Source organism: Sitophilus oryzae, unplaced genomic scaffold (genome assembly GCF_002938485.1).
Source record: "Sitophilus oryzae breed Bouriz unplaced genomic scaffold, Soryzae_2.0 scaffold_937_pilon_pilon, whole genome shotgun sequence".
In the NCBI taxonomy this organism is placed as follows: Eukaryota; Metazoa; Arthropoda; class Insecta; order Coleoptera; family Curculionidae; genus Sitophilus; species Sitophilus oryzae.
In genome coordinates, this window is record NW_022147569.1 from 117756 (window position 1) to 140645 (window position 22890).

At 31.7% G+C, this 22890-nt stretch overlaps 1 protein-coding gene across 1 annotated transcript in view; it reads left to right on the forward strand.

Moving 5' to 3' along the window:
* The first annotated feature begins 245 nt into the window (after window positions 1-245).
* Window positions 246-22890, forward strand: part of LOC115890887 (serine/threonine-protein phosphatase rdgC) — a 494608-nt gene continuing 471963 nt past the window's right edge. The window contains exon 1 of the mRNA XM_030911238.1: window positions 246-813. The gene's annotated coding sequence lies outside the window, so the exon portion shown is untranslated. The remainder of the gene's footprint in view (window positions 814-22890) is intronic.

Consider the following 22890-nt stretch of genomic DNA (forward strand, 5'->3'; position numbering starts at 1 on the left):
CATAGATCATTTTAGTTTGGTATTTTGTTTCTTCACATTTAGAGACAGTGGTTGCTGAAAACGGGAACATCTTGGACACAAATTTCAGAAAATATTTCAAAACATTTCCTCTAAAAGTTTTGATTCCACATCTAAACATTTCAGGAGAAGTTAGGCTAGTGCCACCACATTGGAAACACATGTAACCATAATAAATCCATATAAAATATATAGGTTTCCAAAATTACCTAAAATGTGTTCAAAAATGCTACTTGGGCGGTGATTAACGCCCTCTCTCCCATAAAATCTACTATAAGGTATTGCAAGCTTACACAATATTTTAATGGTATTAATATTAGTTAATAGTTGCGGCTTTACGTCTTATCTAGCTATCGATCTAATCAGCAGGTGTGATTACTGTCGCAATAAGCGTTACGGTGGAACGTTAGGATCGAGAGCAAAACACGGGCGCGAATTCCCCAAGCCTGGAAAATATGTAACGTGTTTTGTCGGCCCACACAAATAAATTTCCACGTCTCGCGTCCGGAAAATCGTTCACTCTCACTGCGTCTGACGTTCGGCGCACCGTAACTTTGAAAGTTGGGCGGCCGACGGCGACGGCAGATTGAGCGTCGCGACGTTCGACGACGTCGCGATAGTCTGACGGTGGAGTCGCGTCCGTTCGCACGTACGTCACTACGAACTAGTTTAGAGCAGCACTTAGAGATCGCGTAGCTTTATATACGGTTCTGAAAATTTGTTTTTGTTATTGTTTTCCCGGAAAGTATTTTTACTCGACTTTTTTTTCTCTTCGATAGCTACATTTCTGAAAAGGTAGGTGAAAGAGTGAATATTTTTTGAATTTCTAAAGAAATATTTTTTTAAAAGTTTTTTTGTTTATTAGTAATTATACAAAGTAAAAAAACTATATAATAAGTTTGTCGTATTTTTTATTGATTTCATTTTTTTAAACTATGTTCCACGGAGACTGTTTATATTCTTCTGTTTATACTTTTTAAATAGGTGGAAATGTGCTTATTTTTAGAATTGCTAAATTTACTTCTTGAACTTGTATTTTGTAAGGTACGTAACATTTGAAATATTGATATGTAAATATTAATGATTTATTAGTATCTACACAATACTATACTAGTTTTTATTACTTTCTTTTGCAGAATAATATGTGAACAAAATTATTTATTAATTAAATACTTGTTTAAAGTTCCAAAATATTTTACTTAGAACAAAAGGTATTTAACGAGACAAAAAAATTACTGGTGATAAGTTGACTTTCATAAGGGTGATAATGCTCGATTTTCGTTACTATTTGTAATTATCTTACGTATTTTCTACTTCCTACTCTATATTAGGCAAATTGCCTGTTCGTTAGGGTGTCCGTTGTTTACAAAGTTGATCACGACGCCCTCTAAATTCTTAGTTTATTGTATAAAAAAAATAACAGATTATTGTAAACCCTTAATATTCACAATAAACCTTGTCCCAAAAACGATTCATTTCCCATATAAAGTACAGGGTGGGTCAAATTCGACGCTTTTAAATGGAAACACCCTTTTCTATAGAAGATAGACAAAAACTAATATCGGTGTCTGGAGCTCAATTTTTGTCAAAAATATGATGGTGAAAACCGCATATCGATATCTGTTACCGTTTGGGAGTTACGGGGTGTTTTTCAAAAATATGCATTTTTAACAAATCACTGGAACTTTTTTGCTATGGAAAATTTTGTATTTTTATAAAAAAACATTTCCAAAGCACCTCTTTACGTAGAATCTAATGGTTTAAGTATAATTTTTTTAAAATTAATAATTTAAGAATTATCAACAGAAAATTTGATTTTTTAGATGGGACAGCGTGTATATTTTTAATTTATTGAAAAGAATTTAAAATTACTTTTCTAAAAATATAACACACTTGATATTTTGCTCGATTCCTCTTCGAGATATAGAGTATATAAAAATTCGCCCGCTTTAAATAAGTAGGCTTTGAACGGCACCGGCTCGGCTGTAATGCAAAAAAATTCTAGCAGTGAGCATCAATTAAAACGAAAATAATATTTGCTATGAGAGATGCAGAATTTTATAACAATTTCAAATATATTTAACCAACATCAACACATTTAAACTATATCTAATAACAATAAAAATAAATAGCAAATCATGACATGAAATTTTGCTGCAGGTGTTCGACATATCGACCGTCTTCTGTTATGGACAGACGGGGCAATTTTTGAACATTTCTCGCGGAATTCACTAACTCAGTAGGGGTGAAAGATACCCTCTCATAACTGCTGAGTATTTGTAATTCTTGTCTAGATTATACGGAAGAATAAGGAACCTTTATTCTTCCGCAAATATATCCATAGGATTAGATCCATGGGCACTAAGTCAGGCGGCCTCGACGGCCAACGGCTGGGATCTGGGATAGCTATTCAATTATTCTTGAATTTGGCTGCAAAAATTTGCTTATAACTTCAGCGTTCGGAGGCGGTGCGTCGTCTTGCTGGAAAAATATGTTTTCGAATTCCATTAAGGGCATATCATCAATAGGGGGTCCAAAGCCTACTAGTTAAAAGTGGCGAACTTTTAAAAATTCTGTATTTCGAAGGGGATTATAACAAAATATCAAGTTTGGTATATTTTTGGAAAGATAATTTTAAATTACTTTCAGTTAATTAAAAATATAGAGGGTGTCCCAAATAAAAAATCATTTTTTCTGTTGATAACTCATAAATAATTAATTTTAAAAAAATTATACTTAAACCATTAAATTCTACGTAAAAAGATGCTTTGGAAATGTTTTCATAGAAATACAAAATTTTCCATAGCAAAAAAGTTCCAGCGATTTGTTAAAAATGCACATTTTTGAAAAACACCCCGTAACTCCGAAACGGTAACAGATTTTCACCATCATGTTTTTGGTGAAAATTGAGCTCCAGACACCGATATTAGTTTTCGTCTATCTCCTATAGAAAAGGGTGTTTCCATTTAAAAGCGTCGAATTTGACCCACCCTGTACATGGGAATTTGCCACTTTTTGCCAATAATTTTGTTTCTCTTGATCTCTTTGAACGTTCTACAAAAAAGGTCTCTTACAATTTTTCGATAATCCTTCAAAAGTTATTCACGGTTAAAATTAACCATTCGGTAAATTCCTAAATTCTTCAACTTCAACTGATTATTTTGCGTTGAAGTGCGCTTGAGTAGAAAAAATCCGTATGTTGGCAAGAATGTTTGTAAAAAGGAATTCAAATCGTCAACGCAATAGAAAAAAAATATTAGGAAAATAACAGAAAATTACCGAACTTACTTAAAATTAGTTAATTAAGTACTGCACAAGCTCAAAAATAATAAGTATTAGAATTAAGTACCTGTCATGCATTCAATTGTTTTCCATGACAATATTGTGTATCATGGTATCATGAAAATTGTTTTTTTTTTCAAATAATAGATTAAATTTTTCAAAAGTAATCATAATTTTGTCAAAAAAGTTGAAAAATTTAGTAATTTACCGAGTGGTTAATTTTAACCGTGAATAACTTTTGAAGGAGTAGGTTGATCGAAAAATTGTATAGAATTTGAGAGAACAAGATCAAGAGAAACAAAATTATTTGCAAACAGTGACTAATTCCCATGTAATTTAAATGGGAACAGAATCGTCTTTGAGACAAGGTTTTGAAAAGCTCTTTTCGGTGTTTCGGGATTGTTATGCGGTGCATATTTCTGAGATTTCTATGGTGTATATTTCTTCTGAAGTTCACTTTATCGTTAAACATATTTTGGAGATTTATATTTAATTATTTTATAGCTCATAGAAATGGTATGCATTTTTCTACGGTTAAACATATTAAGCCACCCTATATCTTTAAGTTTATGTGACATACCATTTCTACGACGAATCACAAAAATAAGCCGGAGACATGAATCTTGTTCCATCCGAATCCTGCGAGAATCAACTTGATCCAAGCAAGGACCATAAACGACATCACAATGGTTGAAGTTCGAAAGGACTAGAGAATCGCATAAAACTTTTTTTATGTCCTTACTTAAATATTTTCTTTTATTATAGATCAATTTAAGCGCACTATAAGCTTTTTTTAGTTTGTCAGTAATATGTTCATGAAATCTAAGATCAGGGTCTATTATAAGGCCTAATGATTTTGACGTATCTGTGATAGGAATGGGAATATTATTTATTTGTATATTAAGGCCTTTGTTTACTCTTGATCTAAGTTTTTTATCTCTCTTATTAATTTTTAAGTGATGATCCATTGAAACCTTCATTAAATCTTCCAAGTCAGAATTTATATTCCTTGCTGCAATCAGCAGATCCTTTAGAGGAAAATGAAAGTATAATTGGGAATCGTCAGCATATAAATGATAAAGTAAAATTTCAAAAAGTCCTTAAACTGACTTGTATAAATAGTATACAGGGTCCGGCAATAGTGCGTCGGGCATCTGTAGCTCCTAGAATAAAAAACTTAAGAATTTTGTTTAAGTGCATACCTGAAGTATGTACCAGGATGTATTTCAGGAAAATATTTTAACTTCTATAGAGTGGTTCAAAAAAGTGTGAGTGGCCCTGGATGATTTTTTTTAAATGGAACACCCTGTATATTATTACATTTTTGGCTTCCTTTCCGATCACTTTACATAACTCTAAGATATGAATAAATACATTTTGATAGTTTCAGAGATATTAAAAAATAAATCGAAAATATATTTTTTTCAGCCCTTCTTAAAAAAATTATTAAAAATACAAGAACTGTTCTGAAAACAAAACTATATTAGGGATTTACTTTAGATGGTCTGTATTTACTTTGCTATAAATATGAAAATCGGAAATTATACAGGATGTTCAAAATTCTACGCCAAACTTTCTAAAATATAAAATTATTTTTCTTCGTTTTTTTAAATGGAACACCATGTATATTATTTTTTCAATAGACGGGAATTAATTTAGACGGGAGTATTTCAAAATTTTTATCGGTTTCGCAGATATTTGCGGTTTTATGTTTCATATGGCATTTTTCACAGTAATTTTTTATCAAAGCCACCCAATAATTTTTCTCTCGTATTTTAGCATTGAAAGCGCCATATGAAATAATACTGCGTGTACCTGCAAAACCGTTAAAAATTTTGAAATACTCTAAATACAAAAAATGTTCATTTTTAAACTCTCCATCTAATAAAAAAGTAATATACAGGGTGTTCCATTTAAAAAAACAAAGAAAACATATTTTATATTTTAGAAAGTTTGGCGTAGATTATTGAACATCCTGTACGAATTACGATTACTATATTTATAGCAAAGTAAGAACAGACCATCTAAAGTAAATACCTAATATGGTTTTGATTTCAGAACAGTTCTTGTATTTTTAATAATTTTTTTAAGAAAGGCTGAAAAATATATATTTTTGATTTATTTTTTAATATCTCTGAAACTATGGAAATATATTTATTTATATCTTAGGGTTATGTAAAGTGATCTGAAAGGAAGCCAAAAATGCAATAATATACAGGGTGTTCCATTTAAAAAAAATCATCCAGGTCCGCTCACACTTTTTTGAGCCACCCTATAGAAGTTAAAATATTTTTCAGAAATACATCCTGGTACATACTTTAGGTTTGCACTAAAACAAAATTCTCAAGTTTTTTATTCTAGGAGCTACAGATGCCTGACGCACTATTGCCGGACCCTGTATAGCAATGGTCCCAATATACTGCCCTCAAACACTCAAGAACGCAGTCGGCGATTTTAAACCATCCTAAAGAACCTGTGTAGACGATCACTTAAAAAGGACTTAAAAAATCTATAGCTTCATTTGAGAACCCTATATATTGCAAAATTGCTAGGAGAATTTCGTAACAAATTAAGTCAAAAGCTTTGGAATAATCAAGTAAAATAAGTGCAGTAAATTGATCGTCATCCCAGGCCCGGAGTATATCATCAACTACGTCTGCCACAGCTGTGGCACAGCTATATCCCTTTCGAAAAGCTGCTTGCTTTGGTGGTAGAATATTATTTTGATCTAAAAATTGGCGGACTTGGAAGTCTACAATTTTTTCCAGAACTTAACAAAGGGTGGGAAGGATGCTTATTGAACGCAAATCTCCAAATTCTTTTGGTTGGGAAATTTTCGGCAGCGGTGTGACATAAGCGTGCTTCCACTTGTCTGGAAAAAATGAATTCTTTAAACATTCATTTATTACATGAAGTAGATATGGAATGATGAAAGGGCAACAAAGTTGTATTAATTCTATATTAAGGTCATCACACCCATATAGTCTAAGAGCTGGCTACATAAAAAACCTTATCATCGTTACATGGCTAATTTTTTGTGTGAAGTATCCTTTTGTGTAGCCATTGTGAAATAGTCATGTCTGCCAGCGCGATCCCGGGGCTTAAAGCGGGGGCGGCCAAGCGAAAGGGTGAAATTTTGACACTAAAAATATTATAAGATACATGAGTTATAATTGCGAAAATAGCTTTTATTTATTATTAAGAAACGTGGAAAATTGTTGGCAAACATTTTTCTAGTCGCTAAAATGACGACAGACAACGCGATAGAGGCATGAAATTTTAAAAATTATTAAAAAATTAAATATGAAGAACGAAAAAAATTATGGCATATTTGCATGCCGATTGGTGAAATGTCATATTTATTTATTTTAAAAGCCGTATGCAAAAGGGCAGACAAAAAGATCGTGGCTTAATCAGCTGCAGACAGTTATCAAAAGCGCGATATTACTCTAGCGCTTTATTGAGGGAACGCTGGCCGCCTCATCCAATTAAGTATAGACAAATATAATATACGATTATATTATAAATATATTTTTTTATTATTTCAATAACGATTTTTTTGTCTGCCCTTTTGCATACGGCTTTTTAAATTAATTAACAATAAACATGACATTCCACCAACCGACATGCATGTATGCGATGATTTACTTTTGTCAAAATTATATGCCTCTTTCGCGTTGTCTGCCGGCATTTCAGCCACGAGAAAAATGTCTGTCAACAATTTTACACATTTCCTAATAATAAATAAAAGCTATTTAGCAATTATAACTCGTGTTCCTTATAATATTTTTAGTGTCAAAATTTCACCCTTTCGATTGGCCGCCCCCGCTTTAAGCCCCGGGATTGCGCTGGCAGACATGACTATTTCACAATGGCTACACAAAAGGATACTTCACACAAAAAATTAGCCATTTAACGATGATAAGGTTTTTTATGTAGCCAGCTCTCGGTCTAATATGTCTTGCTTTTTATCGAAGAACAATTTTCGTCAATTCGTCTTCTGTTACTTCATTTAACTTGAATAGATTAAGAGAATCAGTTTTTAAGTTTTTGTAAAAATGTAGCACGTGTTGACTTGGTTGTTGAGGATTAGCACTGGTTAAAGTAAAAAAAAATGTTAATATCATTAACATTAGCTAAGTGTACCGGAATACAGTCGTTTATTTTTTATAACATTTAATTTTCTCAGCTCAGTCCTGGTTTCCTTGCTAGATATATTATTAGTAAACTTAGTTCTTAAATAACCTTTTTTTCTCATTGCGAGTAGCTGTAGTTGCATAATTTCGTAGTTGCTTATAATATGCATAGTGTTCAGGGTTTTTGGTTTTTTTAAATTTATGCAATGCTTTGTTTCGCAATTTTTGAAGAAGTCTTATGTTCTCTGTTATCCATGGAGCGTACTTGTGGTTTCGATTCCGTTTAAAGGTTTTTCTTGGAGCATATCTATCAGAAACTTGTAGCAAATTGTTAGTGAAAAATAGAACTTTTTCATTTATATCAGTTATTTCAAAGATTTGCACCCATGGCAATGATTCAAGATCATGTTGGAAATTATTATAATTAATTTTTTTATAATTATTTTTTTTTTATTGTTGTTGGCTGCTTTAAACTTGTTTACCAGCCTTGGATTATATACGGGCTGTGTTTCTGTCATTTGTGTTACCGTAATCTGGCTCTTTTTTTAGTCTCGGTACTTTGGTTTAGTCTCTACATAATGTTGTCGCCGAGATTTTGAGTCTGTTTTCTTCTTTTGGATATGTATAAAAATGTTTCAAACCACTTTAAAATTTCCCAATGACTTTTGACTAGTCACCACTGTGCGGGGTTCTCTATTACTACACCATCTTGTACATTTTATGGATATGGAACATAATCGATAATTAGTAAACATTCAAACATATTAAACTCATTTTTACTACATATTTTTAGAGTTATGTTTTATTCACTATTTATTCGTCAAGAACTGTGTTATTTCGACGTCAACCAGACTAGGCTGAGATTTATAAAACGGTACAGAGCTAAGAAAATATAGTCATTTTTCTTTGTCAGGAAGTTCGGAGAAGAAAATCAACTTTAAAAGACTGTGAAACATTGCCTACTTTTATACACGTTTGTGAAAATTTGATTATAGACTGAAGCACCTTTATATTCTATATAAAAAATATGATACAGTGAGTTTCTGCTTTTATTATTAATTCAGTTAATCAGAACATTATTAATTCAGTTAATCAGAACCCCGGATTGTCTTTACAAGAGGAATCAGTTTTTTTATTATTAACATTTTGAGAAAAATGCATTCTTCATAAAAAATTTTGCTTATTGTAAAATGATTAATCCCGTTTATACTTTTCCAAATTTCCATACCGTTTTAGAGAAAACTAATAAAAACATGAAAATCTTTTTTCTAAGTCCTAAAAATCAAAATTTTACTGTTAAAGTATCCATTTTCCGATAACCATTATCATCCTTTCCGTAGCATTGAACTAAATAAATTTTGTGTTACTTGAACATTTTAAGACAACCATTTGATTCTTAAGCGTTGTCTATCTGAGAGTTGTCTTAACTAAGTAAGTTGTCTAACACTTGTTAATAACAAAGTTTTAATACTGAATCATTGTCTACCTCATTCAATAATTTTAATGCTTCATTTCTTTTGGCGTATTTAAGTTTTTAAAATTTTGTGTTGCAATAATAAAAATTATACTACTTTATACAGAGTGTCTAAAAATTATTTTAAATAATTACTAGCTTTAAACGGCAATAACTTGTTTAATTAAAATGGAAGAAGTAGAAGAACACCCTGTATATTTTTGGAGAATCAGATGCACAATTTAATTGTCTATCATATTATATTATACCATATTTTACCTATCTCTTCAAATTTTTGTAGAAAATGCATTTTCTTATAATTTAGACCTCATTTAACAATATAACCATGGAATCTTGACATTTTAGATTATTTTTAAAGATGTAACAAATTTTAAATTTTTAGTACGTACAGAGTACAGATACTAATATTGTCGATATAGTTCGTTTATTTCATTAAAAAAAAAATAATAAAAAACTGTTTAAATATTTGTTAGAGGGCAAATTAATATGATTCCAGTATTCAAACTACATTAATTGACTGTTTGCGTTGATTAATAATAATTGTTCCAAATACTAAAAACTGAATTTTGTCTGTGTATTAGTCAGTGTTGTAAAAAGTAACACCTTATAAATTTTATTTAATTTTTTTGACGAAAGCTTATTTATAACAATAGAGACATTCATTTTCATAACTTATTATTGTATTGATTTCTGAGTCAAATCCACAGTAGGTATGTAATTAACTAATTTTTGGGCAGAAATAATGGTGATATATTAATAATTAGTAATAATTGGTATACTCTATTACAAAGGTTTAAATATTTTTTTTGTATACAAATGGGCTTGCAATATTATTATTTTTACCACCTGTACATTTTGTACATACATATGTTGCTTAAAAAAATCTAAAATGTCAATATTCCATGGGTATAGTGATAAACAAAAAATTATAAGAAAATGCATTTTCTACGAAAACTCGAAGAGATAGGTAAAAAATGGTATAATACAATTTGATAGAAAATTAAATTGTGCATCTGATTCACGTAAAATATATAGGGTGTTCCATTTAAATTAAACAAGTTATTGCCATTTAAAGGTAGTAATTATTTAATATAAATTTTTGGCCACTCTGTATAAGGTAGTATAATTTTTATTATTGCAACAAATTATCTGATCAATAAATAATCTTTATTAAATATTTAGTATTAAAACCTATAATACCATTGGAGAAATGAAGCCTTAAATTTTTTACTGCAATATCACAAAATTGAAAATATTTCAAAAACGGTAAGTTTTAAGTGTGACAAACCTTAACCAAATTTACCTTTATTTCAATCGTAGAATCTAAAAATAGAATAATATACAGGGTATCCTATTTAAAAAAATACAACTATAATATTTTTTACTTATTTGAGACACTCTGTATCCTGTAAGATTATTTTTAAATTGTAGCTCCAATAGTCCTTCAATGAACCCAAAACTTACATTTGTAAAAATCTAATCGTTTGGCTACAATACTCCGTATTATGTGGTGAACAACCCTGTAAAATTTTTTCAGAATTAATACCTCTATACAAAATAAAAGTAGACAAAAACTCCTACAAATTCAGTTCTTTATTTTTTTCACAATTTTCGTTTTTTTAATCAATTTAATATTGGTAGGCTTTGTAAACATGTTGCCGTACTTTTCATATATTATTTATCTCTTAATATTTAAAACAAAAATATTTTGCGCTCCTCCGGCATGTTTAACACACAGCAGCCATATTTGTTTTCGTCGTTTATATTCTTGGGGCGCATTCATGTCAGATCCTTTCTCCATAAATTAGACCCAAACAATAAAGTTACCGAGACAATTCTAATTGTATTAGATAAAGGTAATTACACTGCACGGGCAATTCTAAATGTGACTAATGTGTGGCCATTCTTTTTCCTATTCATTTTAACGGTAAACAAACACCATGATTTAAACGTATTTATACAAGAGAACAGTTAAACTATTAATCATATAAGTTTATTTATTGTTACAAAGTGGCATTATGTAGGTATGATTTTCTTTAATTGATTTTTCTTAATGATTGGATCCTGAAATAAAGAAACTTTAAAATTTTAGAGCAAATACTATGCTTCGCGTCGGACGAAAAAAATCGAGAGAAGAAAATTGTTTAGAAATTAATGAAGATTTTGAAAATAACTAATTTTTTTTAACTAATCATTTTTTTTCAGTGAAGTCAGTGGCCTATCATTTCTTCTTCAAAAATATTCAGTATAAAACCCGCATGAACGCCACTTGTTGATACAAATAATATTGTATATCAAAAAATGCATTTTGATGCAGAGAAGACGTGTTCAAGAAAAGAAAGAAGTTTTAGAAAATTTTACCGTCCTGTGTTTACCCAAAAGTTTAGATACTTAAGACATACATTCACATGAAGTTTTTTTCTTAGAATATGTTCAAGAACCGCCCCTTTAAACATAAGCATGTCATTAAAGAACACCCTGTATATAATTTCCGTAAAATATTTTAGAAAACGTGATATGTTTGAACAAAGAATACAGTACCAAAAGAAATATTAGGTATTTTCTCGGTGTCTTCCATTCTTTTTTGTTGCTTTTTTTCCATGACCGTGAAAGCCCGGCTAGCTTTGTTAAATGGCCTAAGACCGCAGTTCTATGTCACATTTTTGTTATATACTACACATCTTTATTATACACCAGCTATTACTTCCAACTTCGTTCGTGACACAGGCGTTGTTAAGCCGGCGCCCGTCGCGAGGCTTTATTTATACGGCTCCAAACGAAGATGCGGCGTCATATAATAATAAATAGAGTTTCTCATCTAGTCTAACCAATGAAAATGCCGTCAAAATCGTTTAGCTAATTCGAAGGAAACTCCGCATTGTGATTATAATGGAACTACTATGAGGTTAAGAATAAGTTAATGTTCAGGCTTTGTAAATATAAAGTTTAATTTTAGTTATATGAATATATATGGAACGAAATATATGGAATATAAATGAAATATATGGAAAGAAATACGCTGGGAATGACCAAGAGAGACCGTAAAAGAACGGAGTGGATACGACAAAAGACCCGGGTAATAGATGTCATCCACAGAGTCAAATCCCCCAAATGGCAATGGGTAGGACACCTGGCAAGAAGACCGGACAAACAGATGGACCACAAAAATTACAGCATGGTACTCAGGAGGATGTAACAGTCAAATTTCCTGCAACGACCTCTGTGTGCTAGCTCATAAAATATCGCAAATAGCTATTATTTTTGCATCATGTTTACTATAATTTTATTGTTAAATATTATTTTATTTAAATTTTACGATTATGCAACCCGATATACACCGCGATATTATATATATATTGTCACTGATGCCGACCAGCAGTAGGCTTTTTGTTCATCTCTCTATATTTCTGATCATCACCTCCGTCACTTGTCACTGTGAGATCAAATCAGATGTTTTTAGATTTATTTATCCTTTGTTTTGGTTATTGAAATTTTATAATTATCAGATAAAATTTCGTAGTTAAATTGGTTATTTTTGATGAGGATCGCAGTGTGCAATTCGTTCATTTAATTGTGGAATTTCTGAGTTTAGTTCGTTCATTGACTGGATATGGAATATGGCTGAGGAGAAAACATCATTTTTTATTTATGCCTTTTTGTGAGTTGGACTAGTCAAGATATATAGTTCTCTATCTATATCCTGGAGGGAGATTTCCGGTTGAAATCTGATTTTGTGAAGGAAATCGAATCCTTGCATGACTTCTTGTGTACTCCCCGACCGAGAATATCGTCGTGAAGAACTGGCTGCCGTTTCGTGAAGCATTCCCTGTTGGTGAATAGCAGGTCTTCGTAAAGAAGGATTAAGGCTTCCGAAACATATTAGGTCAGAGACGTGGTTGGATTTTGATGATTTTTATGGACCGCCGACCAATTTCCGCAATGGGATTAAAATAGCCAAATTTTCCGACAGATATTCCGATTCCACGTGCCCAAGAAGTCCCCGAACAGTTCCAAGAGCAAGAAGACCGATCCAGACCGTACAGCACAGAACAGTCCAGAATGTTCCTGTTGCCCGTGTGTAGAGTTACCCGTTGGACATCATAAACCCTCGTTGAGGGTTTTTATGTTCACCATTTGAAATCTCAACACCTACCTTTTACCTGTACCTCTGCTGACATCCGTGGGCTCCAGTGACAGTACACCGAGCTGCTGTACACCGCCTTAGCAACCCTGTAGCTATACGCCGTAACTCAGCCGGAGGAAGTTTTCAAGTATATCACATCGAGTAGAGTAAGACTGTTTAGATATTTGTATAATTTTAGATTTGATTTATGGGTATAAACCACCCTGATTGTATCTAGTATTAAGTTAGATAAGGGGGTTTGACGTCATAGGTTTAGCTATTTCTCATTTGATTTAAATTCTATCTTCTTTTCGTACATTTCAATTTGCTTTTCTTAACACATTTCATTTCTCTTACATTTCATTCATTACTTTATATATATTAACTTTTTCATAGTTTAATAAATTGATTAAATATTTTTAGTAGTCTTATTTACAGTCTAGTCTCACAGTTAAGTTAGAGTCACTTAAGTTCAAGTAATTATAGTATATTTGAAGTTCATGGTAGTTACACTCACCAGTTCGAGGTTAGTGTTGAAGTCTACTTAATAGTAACGTCTTTTATGCCGAGTTCATAGAGTATAATCTCGTGGCGCCCTTTTATTAGATCTTTGAACCCCGACCACCCGGCTGTTAAAATTAAAAGCTAGTGGCCTCTATGCAACTCATCCAGATTAACTAAACTTTGTGTTTTGTTGAACTTCGAATTAGAAAGGGCGTGGTAAGGAATTAAAAGACCTAGAAGAAGGCCGAACCTGAGATGGAACCATGATATTAGGAAATTAGCAGGGATAACTTAGACCCGCACAGCCAACAATAGACAACAATGAGCTCAACTACAAAGAGTATGTGAGGGATTTCAACCCTTACTGTGTACCCTCCCTCACATATTTAGATACTCTCTTTGTAGTTCGGCCATTGTAACCAGCAATAGACTTATTGGCTATGCTGTTATCCCTGCAAATTTTCTAATATCATGGTCCCATCTCAGGTTCTGTCTTATTCTATGTCTCTTAATTCCTCGTGGGTACCATGCTGTAATTTTTGTGGTCCATCTGCTGTCCGATTTGACTCCGTGGATGACATCCATTACCTGGGTCTTTAATCGTATCCACTTTATTCTTTTATTTTTGCAGTTTCCTTATGATGTCCCTATTCAGTGTCCAGATTTCGAATGCATAGATCATGACTGGTAGTACACATTGGTCGAATGTTTTCTTGTTTAGATAGAGTTGCATTCATAAGTACTCCATGCTAACTTAATTCTTCTGTTGATTTCTGGTAGTAGAGATCCCGAGCTCTGTATTAGTTGTCCCAAATATATATATTCTTCTATTTCCAGTGTTGTGTTATTTATTAGATTGTCTTTTCTTTCCACTAGTTCGTTGTACATTACTTTAGTTGCTAAATTAATTTTGAGATCCACTTTATTGCTAGCAGTATTTAGTTCATTCATTTCTGCTTGCAGTTCTTCAGGACTGTTGGGAATTAGGACTATGTTATCAGCGAATCTTAGGTGGTTAATGCATTCTCCATCTATTTTTAATCCTTGGTTGATCCCGTCCAGTTGACGGAAGATTTCTTCTAGTGTTGCTGTAAATAGCTTTGGAGATATCGCGTTGTACTCCTTTGCTAGTTGGGAACTCTGGGGTTGTTTTCTATATCATTACTCTTGCTTTGGCTTCTCTGTATATATTGGCGAGAGTCTCTATATTAGGCCTGCCAATACCTTGTTTCGCTAGGGCTTCTATTGTTGCCTTAGGATATATCGAGCCGAAAGCCATCTCAAAGTCTATAAAGGGTATGGCTAGTGGAAGTTTTCTTCTTAGGCGGGTGGTACATATATATTTGCTTCCAATTTCTCCTATCAGCGTACTTAAGTATTTCAGCTGTTATTCAGTCGTTCCCTGCTGTTTTTCTATTTTTCATATCTCATATTAACATGTATTTACATATTAACATGTAAAAATATAATTTTACCTAACTTAGTATTCCTTAATCTACAGCGTTTCTCTGAAAAAAGTTGACCAGTTTCGCTAATAATCCGTTCACATGGCACAGATGTAGCCATTACACAAAGTCTTTTTTTGACGTATTCATAGGGTATATATTTTTTCTTTGAAACCACCAAGTTAATGTGTCTTCCTGTCTATTTAATAAAGGTTCGTTCAAATATTTATCTAATTCATTTATTGTAGGTGCTGTTGGATTTCTTGGAGTTTTTATGTTTTTAACTTTTTCATCAAAGTCTTTCGTTTTGTTGAGTATTTTTTTGCTGCAAGAGCCCTAATTTTTAATTTTAAATTTTCAATTGTTACCTTAGCTTTATTATTATCTGCAAATCCAGATTGTTTAAAACGAGGATCTAATAATGTGGCCTGTGATATAATTTCATTATATTTGATATTTTAAAATCTTGATTTTTTTTAATTTTGATCTCATTCAATAAAATATCCATCATTGGCTGTAATTCTTTTATTGTTATTACAAATTTACAATCATGTATGTGAGTTTCCTTTGAATTTGTAAAAAGAAATATCTGTCATTAAATATTCCCAAAATGGTAATTTTTCATCATTTACCATTCTCTCGCATTTAATGCTACTTCATGCTCTAAAAGAGCTAGTAGAGCTAATGTTGATATTAAATTATCTTTTCGATAAGATCTTTTTAGCATGTCGAGGGTAGAAATCTAACGGGTATATACATCACTTTTTAATTTAAAGAATGGCAGACCCATTTGTTCCTGACTTTGATTAAATCTGCTTAAAGCATGAGAACTCCTTTTAAAGAATTATTAAAAAAAAGTCTTTTTTAAGACCCTTCTACAATTAAATTAATGTGCAAATTATTAAATTAAAAAATTATTAAAAAAATCTTATGTGCAAAGCAATCTAAATGCCGCCAGTTTCCTAGCCTTATAGCTGCTGCAATATTGGGTGCATATCTCCGGAACAACACATTGTAGCTGCTATAAAATATTTTTCTGCCATATTTCCGGAATTGTCAAAGATAAGTTCAACTACACTGAAAAAATTAATTTGTGAATATTGATGATTATTTCTAGCCACTACAGTTTTACAACTCATTTGAAAAATCGCTGTATAGCTAATTTGTGGCATGTCTGTAAATATTTTATAATATATCTTTATATTCACCTATATTCTTTGTGAATTTATGTGAAAAATGTTTGTTTTAGAGTTACTTATTCATTGTAAATTTATCTTTTAAAATCGTCAACTTCTTGTACTATTACTAAAGAGTAACAACAAATTAAAACATTCGTTATAGTGAATTTACAATTACTTTTGTAAATTCACAAAGCGTTGGTAAATATTAATAAACTTAATAAAACACGTGTTTATAATTATAATATTTATTCTAATTGTTAATAAAAAGTCACAAAACAGGACTTATGTATGTGAGATACTCGTTGCCATCGCTTCTTGTGTAGAAGAACCTTACTGGAATTCTGAGCATAATCAAAATAGGAACAAAATTGGCATTAAATACAAAACGTGCATGAATTGTCCTCCGAAACACAGTCTGAAAGAATAAATAATACTTAGGGATATGTTGATATATAGAGAGATCATGAAACAATTATGTTTACGTAAAAATCGCTAAAATTAAAATGCAAATAATTAAGATAAATGGAGATTGTGTTTTCTAAGAGAGTTGGCTTTATATTTACAGAAACTACATATAAAATAATTAATATAATATACTGTAACGTTTTTAGTTCGTTACATGTCTTTTTTATATATAATATATGATGTCTGGCCTATCATCACCGGATTCCCTCTCGTTCAGGCCTGATGTGACAAGTGTCATTTACTCACTTAGTTCACAGACGTAAATAATAATTTAATGTGTAATAATAAATAAAACTCGCCTAATCTGAAAGTTTCCATTTCACATTAAAAAAGAAAAGTGTCCAAGTCCTATAGCTAATTATTTTTAACTACTGTTTAAAAACAAATATTTGTATGGAATATTTTTTGACTAAACTTACCTTGACTGTTTGACAGCTAATAACGACAATTGTATTGTAACGTTTTTAGTTCGTTACATGTCTTTTTTTATATATAATATATGATGTCTGGCCTATCATCACCGGATTCCCTCTCGTTCAGGCCGGATAGTTTATTTGACGCGTAATTTTTACGTTCCCTAGTCGCCAACCCTGTTATCGTTCGACACAACCCTGTTACTATTCTGTGGAGGCGCGCGCTGTCAACATCGCTTCTGTCAACTCTCCGTGCTTAACCTCACTTTGTTTTGACTCTCTGTTGTATCCCAGCTTTTTAGAAATGGTGATTATTTAAATCTTGCTGTATAATTTGAATCAGCTGCTATTTCGAGGCTACAGGTAAAGATAGTTATTACCTTTTATCGATTCGATATTATTATTGAATATTTTTAGGGTAGAGTTACGGATGTCCCAACTTGTATTTGTATTTTGCTGGCACGTTGGCGTCCCTTTTCTTTTGTCCTCCAGAATGTCACATGGAAGAAAGGACATGTTTATTATTTATTGAACCCTCGGAAGTATTTCGAGGTAGGTTTATTTTGTTTATTAGACCTTGTTTGGTTTTAAACAAGAGGTTCATATTTTTAGGATCCAAGGTACGGACTATTTCCAAGGTACGGACTGCGTCCAAGGTACGGACTGTGTCCAGTGTACGGACTGTATCCAAGGTACGGACTATTTCCAAGGTACGGACTGCGTCCAAGGTACGGACTATTTCCAAGGTACGGGTAGTGTCTTATGTACAGACATTATCTTATGTACAGTGGACGAGTGTCCCCAGTAAGAACGATTTTTTCTTACATCTAAGTGCCACAGCGTGGATGTAGCTTGAGTCCCATGCTGATTCGTTCCCAGCTGTAAGCTAGTTAGTTACGGCTGTACCAATTTATGGTGTCTCATGCTGGCCCCTTTGGTTGTGTTGGATGGCTGAGTACAGAGATGCGAGACCACCTCACGCTGCTACTGTTTGAAGCAAGATTACATAAAGAACAGCTAAGTGTAGATTTACGTTCTAGTTTTATGTTTTAGATTTTCTATATTTTCAGTCTTAAACAGTAACGTACATTTTAAATAATATCGTACAGACTATATTTAGTGGTTAGATTATTAAGAACATTTATGTCGATGCAGTAGTTACAATGTGATTTAGATTTTAGGTTTCATTATATTACGCCTTGTAATAGTATTACTTTCTATAGATAATATTGCGCTATATTAACAGATGAATAACGAGACATAGATTCTAGAATCTACAGGTTGCAACACATCGGATTTAACACCGCATAAAATTTAACAATTTAATTAAAGTAATGCTACTCTTCTTATAACTTCTATAACGTTACACGCATTGTATTTTTTTCATAGTCTTTTCATAGAACATATTTAATATTATTTACATACATGGTTTTACTCAATAAATAACCACTATAATAATTATTAAAATTGTACAATGCTATTTACCATCAGAATTCATCACGAATAAATATAGTCATTAGTTTTAAGTATTATACAACTGTGTTTTCTTTCTCTGTACATGCCTGGCGCCCAATATCTATTTTTTTGTTTATTATTCTTAATTAGTTTTCTTTCCAGTGAAATACCTTATCCACGACTGCTCTCCGATGAAAAGCTGCCGTTCGCAGTGGTAGTTGTTTAAAAAACGCTACAATACTTACCCTTAAATTATAAAAACGCTAATCACCCACGCACTAAGACTTCTACCTGTTCAAAAAACTGCTTAGATTAAAATGTTCTTCGTTTTCATTCGATTACTTAATTCGCATGCGCTTCACAAGAAGTCACGTAACGTGGCGTCGTTTTTTACTAAATATATTATGGTAGCTTCACAAAAGTTTTGTGAATATGTCTAGAAACATGGAATTTTACTACAAGATTGTAATTATGTTTTAAATTTAATTTTTAAACTCACAGAATTTATTGTAAAAATAATATCGTTTAGTAATAATCATTTATTATTAATAAACTGTTTTGTAGAGTTACATTTTTTTTTGTGAAACTATGCAAAAATATATTATTTTTACAACTTTCTTGTTAGAAATACTATAATGTATCAATATTTTTTTAGTGAAATTACTTATATTTTTTTCAGTGTATCGGAAAATGATTGGTCAATATACGCAATTTTGCCCCAATTTGAACTCTGTATATATTACCGTTTCCGAGATCCCAATGGTGATTAACCTCCGTATAACCCTTTTTTAGTCTTTGTAATGAGTGGCGCCTGCTCGGTACAAAGATAATTCGATTATACCTAAAATTCTTCTATCCTTTTGAATTATTCTTTTTCTGTCGTTGTCTACCACTTTGAAACACTCTTAAAATCTGTTTCTCTAGCGTTCTTTTTTAGTTTCTATTTACAAACGTAAAAAAAATACCACCATGTAGCAAAATAAAACAAAAGATTTTTTTCCGAAAGCATTTCGATAAAACTATATAGAAAATGTGTTACATTTTCAGAGAGAATGCTTGAGTAAAAAATATTACTTTTTCGATCTCTACCATTCGTTTTGATGTTTTTCTCCGAATCGGAAAAACCGAGCTACTTTTGCGATGTTGTATAAAAACGGCAGATTCTATCTCGTATTTTTATTGTATAGATACTTACCGGCGATTACCTCACACTTCGTTCGTGCCAGCCAATCGCAAAAAGTACAATAATCGTGGGTCGAATAAACCCTAAAGGTTTTTCCTTTAATGTTCTTTTGTTGTTTCGGAAATATCGGGACACTGAACTCTATATAAAATTTGTTGAAAATACAACAAAAAATATTTACCTTCTCTAAGAAAATTTGTTTTTTCAGTAATTTTGATAAAATAATGAGTGTTTTAACCTTTTTCTCGATTCTTTAAAGCCCTGTGGACACGGTACAAGTGTACTTGGATTAAGTACACTTCGATGCTGCGCTCGTATCACGTACGCTGCTTGGGTCGTATCAACTGTTTTATTCAAGTTGAGTTGGAAAGCTTCGTAACATCCATGTAAGTAGACTGGCTGCCAACTTACTTTGTTTATTAGAGGTGTGTAGTTCGTGAACGAACTACTTCCAATGAACTATTCCGACCACAGAATGGAAGGAACTAGTTCCCGGTTTCTCAAAGGACCTATTCCTGGGATCAAGACTGTGACCGATATACAGGGTTGTTCACCACATACGACACGGAGTATTGTAGCTAAATGATTAGATTTTTACAAATTGTAAGTTTTGGGTTCGTTGAAGGACTATTAGAGCTACAATTTAAAAATATTTTTACAAGATACAGTGTGTCCCAAATAAATAAAAAATATCAAAGTTGTAGTTCTTTAAATGGAACACCCTGTATATTATTACATTTTTAGTTTCTACGATTAAAATAAAGGTAAATTTGATAAAGATTTATTACACTTAAATTTTACCGTTTTTGAAATATTTTCAATTTTGTAAAATTGCAATCAAGATTTTAAGGCTTCATTTCTCCAAGGGTATCAAAGTTTTTAATACTAAATATTTATTAAAGTTTATTTATTGATCAGTTATTGTGTCGCAATAATAAAAATTATACTACCTTGTACAGAGTGTCTAAAATTTTATTTTAAATAATTACTAGCTTTAAACGGCAATAACTTGTTTAATTTAAATGGAACACCCTGTTTTTTGAAGTTTATAATCATCTGCTGATGATGCTAACATGGTTAGCGAAACGCGCGTCCAGTGTAAAAGTAAAAGTGTTTTGGTGTATTGTGGTGATTTAGTGTTTTTATTTTACCCTGTATATTCTATGAGAATCAGATGCACAATTTAATTGTCTATCATATTGTATTATACCATTTTTTACCTATCTCTTCAAGTTTCCGTAGAAAATGCATTTTCTTGTAATTTAGAACTCATTTATCAATATACCCATGGAAAACTGACATTTTAGATATTTTTAAAGATGTACCAAATTTTTAAAGAGTACAGGTATTAATATTGTCGATATAGTTTCTTTATTTTATTAAAAAATAAAAAAAACCTGTTTAAATATTTGTTAAAGAGGACCAATTAATATGATTCCAGTATTCAAACTACATTAAATTGACTGTTTGCGTTGATTAATAATAATTGCTCCAAATACTAAAAAACTGTATGTGCATTTAATTTAGTTAAGTATGTAATTAATTAGTATTTGGGCGGAAATAATGGTGGTATATTTAACTAATAGTATACTCTTTTATAAAGATTTAAATAATTTTCTTTGTGCATACAAATGGGCTAGTAATATTGCTATAATCACTTTGCTAAAAATGATAATATTACTAGCCTGTACATTTTGTAGATTTGTTGCTTTAAAAACAATCTAAAATGTCAACATTCCATGGTATAAAAAAATTAATTTTCTACGAAAACTTGAAGGGATAGATAAAGAGTGGTATAATACAATTTGATAGACAATTAAATTGTGCATCTGATTCTCCTAAAATATACAGGGCGTTCCATTTAAACTAGTTATTGCCGTTTAAAGCTAGAAATAATTTAAAATAAATTTTTAGACACTCTGTATGAGGTAGTATTATTTTTATTATTGCAACAAAATATCTGATCAATAAATAGACTTCAGTAAATATTTAGTATTAAAAACTTTGATACCCTTGGAGAAATGAAGCCTTGAAATTTTGACTGCAATTTCTCAAAATTGAAAATATTTCAAAAACGGTAAGGTTTAAGTTTAATAAACATTAATCAAATTTACCTTTATTTTATTCGTAGAAACTAAAAATGTAATAATATACAGGGTGTTCCATTTAAAAAAAATAAAACTTTGATATTTTTTATTTATTTGGGACACTCTGTATCTTGTAAAAATATTTTTAAATTGTAGCTCTAATAGTCCTTCAACGAACCCAAAACTTACAATTTGTAAAAATCTAATCATTTAGCTGAACAACCCTGTATAATAATATGCGACGGCGACGGATCGGCCAGCGCGATCGTAGCCCGACGCTAAGCAGGAGTGGGGAGTGCGAGCCGTATGTTATTGGTCCCGGACCAAGAGGAACTCTAAGGAACCAAATAAAAGACTACTGTATGTGCGGATCGGCATCAAGAAACTATTCTTCTGGAGAACTAAGAAATTAGTTCTTCCCAAGGAACTATAATTTCCACCTCTAGCCCAAGTGTGAAATATTCTAGAAACAAAAATCGTGCCAAGGGGGCGAAATCAACGGTAAAATCAGTAAAGGGAAAAATTAAAAAAGGAATAGAATGTGGACTGATATGGAATCAGAATAGTTCCTTAAATTACACAGCTATCATCCGTAAATTGTTCTTGTAACTTTCTGTCTCCTCAATTGATACTCTGTACTCTTTTGCGGTTAGCTGCGTTAGAGAAGTTTATTGATATTGTTGCTTAAGTTTTGCGGCTTTTGTTGAAAAGTTTATAGATTTCTCAGCGTGTTTCAGCTGTGCTCAATACCAACTTACGGACTGTGAGTAGGGTTCTCACAAAAAGTGAAGACTAATGTTATGATCCCATTAGAACTTTACTTTTTTTATTGGGGGAACTTGCTATTAACTTCATTTAATTAGAATTTTCGAAGACCGTAAGACTGGAATAGCACCAACATAATTATAATTCATAAGAAAGGCTGCAAAGAAGACATTAAAAACTATAGACCCATAAGGCTACTACCAGTAACATACAAGATATTCACAAAAAGAATAAACAACAGAATACAAAACACGCCAGACGCTGAATAACCACGAGAAGAAGCAGGCTTTAGAAGCGGCTTCAGCAAAAAAATATACATCACATACATACACTAAGACAATCTGTCTGCCGAACAAAAA